We start from the raw sequence: 7,800 nt of genomic DNA on the forward strand, positions 1-7,800 counted from the left end.
TTTTATTGTTTCGGGGAACACCTCCTGCCAGAATGTTCCAGGAAAATGAATAGAGGAGACTAAGGGACATTGATGTCTGACCTGGTCATTTCGCATTTCAGACGCTTGAGCTGCACCTTCCAGGCAGGAGAGCTTTTATCTCTATTAGCAGTGCTCTCCTAGTTAAAGACCATGCCGTGCCCCTCCTCGCCTCCTCCCCAACGCTAGAGCCACTGTGCAGACAGCAGCATGCTATAATAGACACTCAAGTGGGCTTACTCTTCCCACTCTGCAGGCAGAGAAACTGAGGCACAGAAATTCAGTCACAGGAAATAAGGCTCTAAGTGTCTTGTCTTTAAGGCTTCTAGCTAACTGCTCACTCACGGCCATCGAGTTGATTTTGACTCATCATGACCCTATAGGATGGAGCAGAACTGCCTCTTTTGAGGTTCCTAGGCTGTAATTCTTTGTGGGAGTAGAAACCTTCATCTTTCTTCCATGGAACAACCGGTGGTTTCAAACTTCTGATCTTGATGTTAGCAGCCTAACGTGTAATTCACAACACCAGCAGAGCTCTTGTTTGGATGGAAAACAAGAAAAATATTAGTCTGAAGAACAACATACATTTATGTCATCAAGCCAATAGCCAGATCCTTTCTTCCGCCCCAAACTTACTCCCACCTGAGTAGGAAAAACCTTAGTAGTTAACCTTCACGGTGGGTTCATTCAACTCACCTAACTTGGAGCAGCGTGTTGCCGTATCATGTAGGTGGTTTGGTTGGTTCAGGAGGTGGGCATCCATGAGAAAGAAGTGAGGGAGAAGAGGAGGAAGAAGGAAAACTAGGTGCATCTCCTTGGCCATTAGCCAGGACTAACCCATCACAGTACCTCAGAGCCAATAGAGCCACAGACCCAGGCACCCCAGATGGAGGAGGAACCCACTCCAGTTGCAGATCTCCCCATGCTTCTCTCTCCTCTGTCTCAAAGACACAGCAAATGGGGACCCCAAAAGAGCAGTTATTTATTGTCCTGTGTACTAAGTTTCATGATGCGACATAGAGGAAGAGAAAGCAAGCTGATGGCTGCCCTCAAGACAAATGCTTTGCCCAGCTCCCAAACAGGAGTAGCCTCACATCGTTTTCAAGGAGTAGGAGGGTGGCATAACGCCACCTTCTCCTTCATAAAAGGAATTTTCATTTTCCTGTGTCAACCCACATTGTTCCTGTTTCTGCAAAGAACATTGGTTCTAAATATCTTGATCAGCGAGGATAAATTATAAAAGAAAACAGACAAACCCAAAAGCCAGAGCATAGTTAAAGCACTCTTGTATTTAAACAATGATCTCATCACATCAGCCTCCTCGCTCTCGGTCTTAAGGCAAGCCATCTGAATGGCAGCCTGTTTTTTCTTCTTCTGACACGACTCCAGGCACACAGAGCCATGTCTGTCGTAGGCACTTTGCCTCGGCATTCCCAGCACAGGTCCTAGCAAAGAGTGATGCATTAACCACGAGTGCAGGGCACACGCGGGTGGAAGTGGATGGTGGGAAGAAGGGGCAGTAGGTGAGTGTGAGTCATTTACCCTCTCCAGAAAGGCATCACGTCATTTCTTTCATTCTTCCCAATATGCATCTCATATAAATCAAGTGGTATTTTAATCACTCTGTGTTTACTCTAACCCAGCAATAACTCAGAAAAATGTGTTTGGGGAAAGACCAGGGTGAGTTAGAGAAGGGAGGCGAACCCATGGTCCTAACGGAATGTCCTTTTCCAAAGAAAGGGGCCTGAAAGCAAATGTCCTGCACACGGGGTTCAACGTGTTCTTTGCACTGAGGACACAGGAGAACGGATTGGAAGGTGTTGCTGTGGCTGCCACTGGATCTTTCAGACTGTGGAGGAAGCTTCTCAGTGCTGATAGAGAGGAATTCTTCAAAGTGGTTCTCTTGAAGGGATTCTCTAAGCAAGAAACAGAGCTGTATTTCTCAATCAGCTTAAACTCCTCAGAATTGATGACGCCTGACAGTTGTTTTGCTTGTTCCTTGTCAGATGAGAGAAGCTTTTGACTACACTGCAAAGACAGACAGACAGACTCTCAAAGGCTCCTCTGAAGTAAACTGGTCGAGTGGCTCACTCCAGTCTCCTGAACACAGTTTAGACTGGCCTAATCTCAAGGCCAAGGGCGGGTGGCATAAATGTGGGCGTATGTGATTGTTGTTTCTGCCCCTCTGAAAATCAAAATTCTTATTTTATCAGTAGATATCATATTTAGTTCTATAAGCAAAGTACCATATTCTGAGAATGATTCCAAAATTGAAAATAAGGAAAAGGACGTCTTTAGTTCAATAAACTTTGAAAACGCCGCGTCTTGTTCATGGGACACAGTAGTGCTGTAAATGTCCATGGGCTCTCAGACTCACTCCAACCATGCAAATTCATTATCCGGAATTCCAGTTCAGTTATTTTTTCTGGACTTGGCAGAATCTGAAATTGGGGGAAAGTGGGGAGAAGGGCCCCTGTTAAGCCAAAAGACCACAGAAACTGTCATTGGCTACAACATTTTCATTTCCATGATGTTTCAATACTCCTGTTAAGTCCAAAATGCCTGTGGAGGTTTGACTCAGACCAGATGCCTGGATCGCCTAAACAATGGCTGTGCACTCAAGGAGTGAGCAGGAGACCTGGGGTCCAAGAACTCAGCTTGAGTCCGAGTTTCAACTCTTTTATTGTGCTTGGAGGTGACTTTGATCAACTTCTTCAACTTTCCAAGTCTAAATTTTATTTATTTGCAAAAGGAATGATAATAATACATCTGCATAAAAGATTGTGGTGACAATGAAATGAAATAATGGTGTGATATAACCCAAGAAATACCGAGCCTCTTCTTCTAGTAAGGTGTCGCAGAGAAAAGACACACCTACACACATGGGAAGAGGCTACTTCCTGAAAATCCTTTGTAAGCTGCGTTTTATCCCCCACCTCCACCTCCACCCTCCACCAACGCAAATTCTCCCTCACTGACACTCATAGAGACCCCATAGGACAGAAACAAACTGTCCCTGTGGGTTTCTGAGACTGTAACCCTTTATGGGACTTGGAAGCCTGTGCCTCCTGTGGAGTGGCTGGAGGGTTCAAATTGCTGACCTTGAAGTTAGCCGTTCAACATGTAGCCCACTGTCCTACCCACTCCTCACGTCTTGCTTTTCACCCACTCCTCACATCTTGCTTCCTCTTTTCCCACCAGTGAAAACTCAACTGTAGCGGCACCAGACTTTATATGGATTGGTTGGTTCAAAAGCATTCCCCATAGTTTCTGCAGGAGAAGACAGTTTGTTGCATGGACTAAGGTGCTAAAGGTGCAGAGTGAGAAGTGGACAGACTGTAACCATACAAACCATGTACAACTTCATTAGGAATGAAGGCAAACATAACTCTCAGCGACGGTTCTGGCTCGAATGGCTGGGTGGTTCCATTGGGGGAACCAAGGCCTTCTGTCAGAAGGTGGGATTATGAGGCAGGGGGATTCTGACATTCTGAAATGGTCCTCTTCACTTAGATCTGAGCCTTATTCTGATAAGCTGAGCTCTCTGCGGCTGCGCAAGTCCCAACGCTCTTCGGCGCAGTTCAGCTGACTCCAACACAGAGCTGGACAGCAAGTACACACAAGACTATTCAGAGTGCTTTACTCAGTCCAGTGTCCGATACTGTGATTCCCCATGACCCTGCCCCCCACTCAAAAGAATATAAACTCCAGGGAGACACTATGGAAGTTTTGCAAATCTAATTTCACCACGAGTTAATAGCAAATGAGACCAGAGGAGGACAGCGGTAGAGATGAGGGACCTCGGACAGACAAGACTCCGCAGTGAGGTCGGTGTCGCGTGGAAAGCAGCTGGGGCCGCGTGGGTCCGTCCCAGAGGATGGAGTCCAGAAGAAGTGAACAGACATTTGGAATAGTAAGGAGGAAAGAGGGGCAGGGAGAAAAAGAATTTAAGAGCTACAAAGAGAATTCCAACTTCCCTGTTACACTGACTCCTGCAGCTTTGCGATGTACCTAAAACACACTTACTCATATAAAAGTAATCATGGGATGTCCACACTTTTATAAAAGAGAATAAGGGTCAGCAGACTGTGGCCCATTGGTCCCAACAGGTTTATTGTCTGTTTTTGTACACCTCATCAGCCAGGGATGGCTTTTACAATTTTAATGGCTGGTGAAAAAAAATCAACATAAGGATAATATTTTATAATACACAGAAACATATGAAATTTAAATGTCTGTGTCCATCAATCAGATGTTATTGGAACATAGCATTCGTCATTCATTTCGGCACCATTATCGATGGCTGTTTTTGTGCTTTGATGGCAGAACTGAGTAGTTAGGACAGTGACCACATAGCTGGCAAAGCCTAAATTAAAATATTTATTCTCTTTTCTTTACAGAAAAAGTTGGTCAAACCCCTAAAATAGAGCTCATCTTTTCAACAATATACTCAGTATTTGTTTTCAATTTCTCACAACAGGAAAATAAATTGAAAACCCAGGAGGCCAATGGATGGAAGGGAGTGCCAAGGGCATAGTGTCAAGTAGAGCGCTTCCTACAAGTCTAAGTCAATGCCCACAAGGGCAGTACCGAGTCTCTTGATGTCAAAATATTATTGAAAATAAATATAGCCACACAATAAAATAGAGTTCAGTCATTGGTACAGCATAATAGATCAGGATCTCATCCCTAAAAATCTTGCCATTTTTTGTTTAAAGAAAACTCTTGACAACTCTTTAACCATCCCAGGTGACAAAGTTAAGAATCCTTGTCTTTGGCCCTCAGATGTTTCATAATGACATTTTGCTTTTCCTTAACTATTCCTTGCCGTGTGGCACAGAGGCCCCTGACGAGATGCAGCTGCTTCTGTATGTCCAGTTCCCTCTCAGACTTCTGTGACACTGGGGACCTCTGCCCTTGTACCAGATAGTCTCCTCTCCACTCCTGCACTTAATTCCCACCCATAAGGAACTTTCTACTCTGATTCAACCTTCTTTCTCTTTCCTACTTAGGTCAAAGTCTAAGCCATGTTTGTTCGCTGGGGGAATAAAAAGCCTTTCAACATTTCATCTGAACTTCCTCTGTGCTGTTCATGGTCTCTGCGTATGGAGCTGGGGGTAGGAGCCTTAGTAATATAGCTTTAGTTATACAGCCTCCCTTTGATTTTTCCACCCTCTTTTCCTCTTTATCATCAAGGTCAACTTTATCTGGTGTCTGTCATTTTTTCCAGGCCTTCTCTGATCTCTTTCAGATCTCCTCCCGCAGTCACTCTCAGGCAGCTTTTGAATGTATGCATCTTCCTTCTTCCTGAAGCCATGCTTGTGAAGGTTGTAGTTTTATCAAAATAAGCATATTCTTCAGGACTCTGTACTAAAATACTTACAGGGCAATGGCCACTATCTTTATGTGCAAATTAAGCTTATCAGTATACACGGAGAGGACATGTCTGTTTATAAGCACACACCTGCATGTACTCTCATTTATATTCATACAGAGACATGTGAGGCGCCCCACAAACACACAGTCTCACTACCTCATCTGTACAGTCGATGACAGTCTGTAAGGCTATGCCAAACTCTAAATGCCCATGACATGGGCTGATTGATTTTTTGATGTGAATGTATATATGTGTATATTCATGTTTATGACAAAGAGACAGCTTATAAATTCTATGCTTTTATAATAAAAACCCATCTTAATGGTGATCTTGAAGCAAAACCTCCTTCCATACTTCCAAAAACAAACAAGCAAACACAATAGCCAAAAAAAGGGAGTGGGTATTTTTAAAAGCAAAAAACTAGGTTAGGTACTTTAGTTCCAGAAAAGAGCAATATGTATGAATAAGAGTCATTCTTGTCAATAACAACATTGTAATAGATAACAGATCATATACAAATAGAGTCCGTTTACAAGGACCAGTTGAAGTTGTGAGGTAGCTACACATGTGTAGCAATAGATGACTATGAATCAAAACGCGTCAGAACAAGGCATATTCTTATGTTTCCAGTCTATGTTGTTCACCGAGCACCAGCGTTGGCTGGCAAATAGAAGGAGCTTGGTGACCTTTCTTAAAATAAATAGTGATGGCTTCACAATTAACCTACACTGAAGCAATCGGACCGAAATCAATTTGGAAGAAGAAAATTACTAATGAAGGAAAATGAAAGAAGGGAGGTTTGGAAAATAGGTTGTCAGAGATGATTTTCCACACATGCGCACTAATACCCAGTGGAAGTTAGGATGAATAGAAAGGAAGCTAGTCCTCTACCCCTGTACCTTGGCCTGAGGTTTGAGCCCTGAAGGGAGAAGGGCTGCAGGCAATGGCGTACAAGCCATTCCGTTTGGTGGCTTTGATGCCCAGGTGACATGGGATGAAGAACTCCTACATCAAATAGACCCCAATTCTAGCATCACAAAGACTCTGCAACAGATGGTGCCTGGAAGAGCCCGTATATAAGAGGACAACAGTTTTAATGATGGGCCATCCACCCTTTCTTCCTAGTTCATTCTAGTAAGGAAGCTATGCAGAAACGTCTTCAGCATTATAACAGGCAGGCCTCCCTTGACAGAGGGCATGTGGCAGCACATAAGCAAAACTAGAAGCAGTTTATCCCACAGGGAAAGTGAGAATTCTGCCACTCAACTACCTCATCCCTACTCCCTGCTAAGTAGCAGTCTTCTTGAATACAATGAGAGCGTCTTATAAATATGCAAATTCATAGTACTCTGCTAAGAACCAGGCGTCTTGTGGGCAGTTCAATGAGTGTCAAATGAGTAAATAGATAGGAAGTGAACTAAGATGACAAACATAAACAGAAAGAAAGAAAATGCATCCTTGCCACATTGTCTCCACTGACTCCATGCCAGGAATCAGATCAGGGGGCTGTGAGGGAATGATTCTCCGCTTTGTCTGGACTTGTAAGACTGATAGGAGTGTGGTAGAGAAGGTGAGCATGGCTGTCAGACTTTCAGAACTTGAAAGTTTTTAGCTCTCACTTCATTAGCCCCTTGTTTGTATAGGTGAGGAGACCAAAGTCCAAGGAGGCTCTATCTTACCCAGTAAAGTAACAGGTGAGCTTTTTCCCAAGACAAGTTGACAGAACACAGCAGTGAAACAGCTGAAGGTGGGATATTATGATGTCAAAAGGAAAACCAAGTGTATTTAGCTTAATCCAAATCACTCAGTCTCTTTCCGCTCATTAGCAGATATAGATTCCTCATATACCCATGTATTACATTGTACGTTGATTCTACCTTTTTCATATGAATATTCAGAAAATACTTATCTCTTTATCTGTCTCTCAAAGTAGATTAAGAGCTCCAAAGACAGGGGACACATCGCTCTGTTTCCTAGGTTACCATCCCATTATCCCATTCACCTTCTAACACTCGATCATACATGATCCTAAATTCAGTCATGCCTCGGGATCTAAGTTCAGGACAAACTATAATTACCATTGTCAATCTGGACTAGCACATCTAAGCCATGAGCCTATACACAGGATATTTCGCTCCCCCTCTGTTTATATTTCTACTGCCTAGATTTCCATAATCAACTGTCACATCTCTCTCAAGGACTAGCTTTCATTTATAAACATACCTCCCACTCAATTTCTTTCTCAAGCCCCCCAGTGTTGTCTTCAAACAGTAATACTTTTCCAACTTTTTTAACAAAACAGAATATCACCACTGACTAGGTTTAGATACCTGTTACTTGAGTGTAGATGGTCTATTGTCTCCATCATGGAAGGAGGAAGTATGTAGGGATAAACAGGGCTAAGT

Source organism: Echinops telfairi, unplaced genomic scaffold (genome assembly GCF_000313985.2).
Source record: "Echinops telfairi isolate 266 unplaced genomic scaffold, ASM31398v2 ScPeMD7_7424;HRSCAF=8462, whole genome shotgun sequence".
NCBI classification, from domain to species: Eukaryota; Metazoa; Chordata; class Mammalia; order Afrosoricida; family Tenrecidae; genus Echinops; species Echinops telfairi.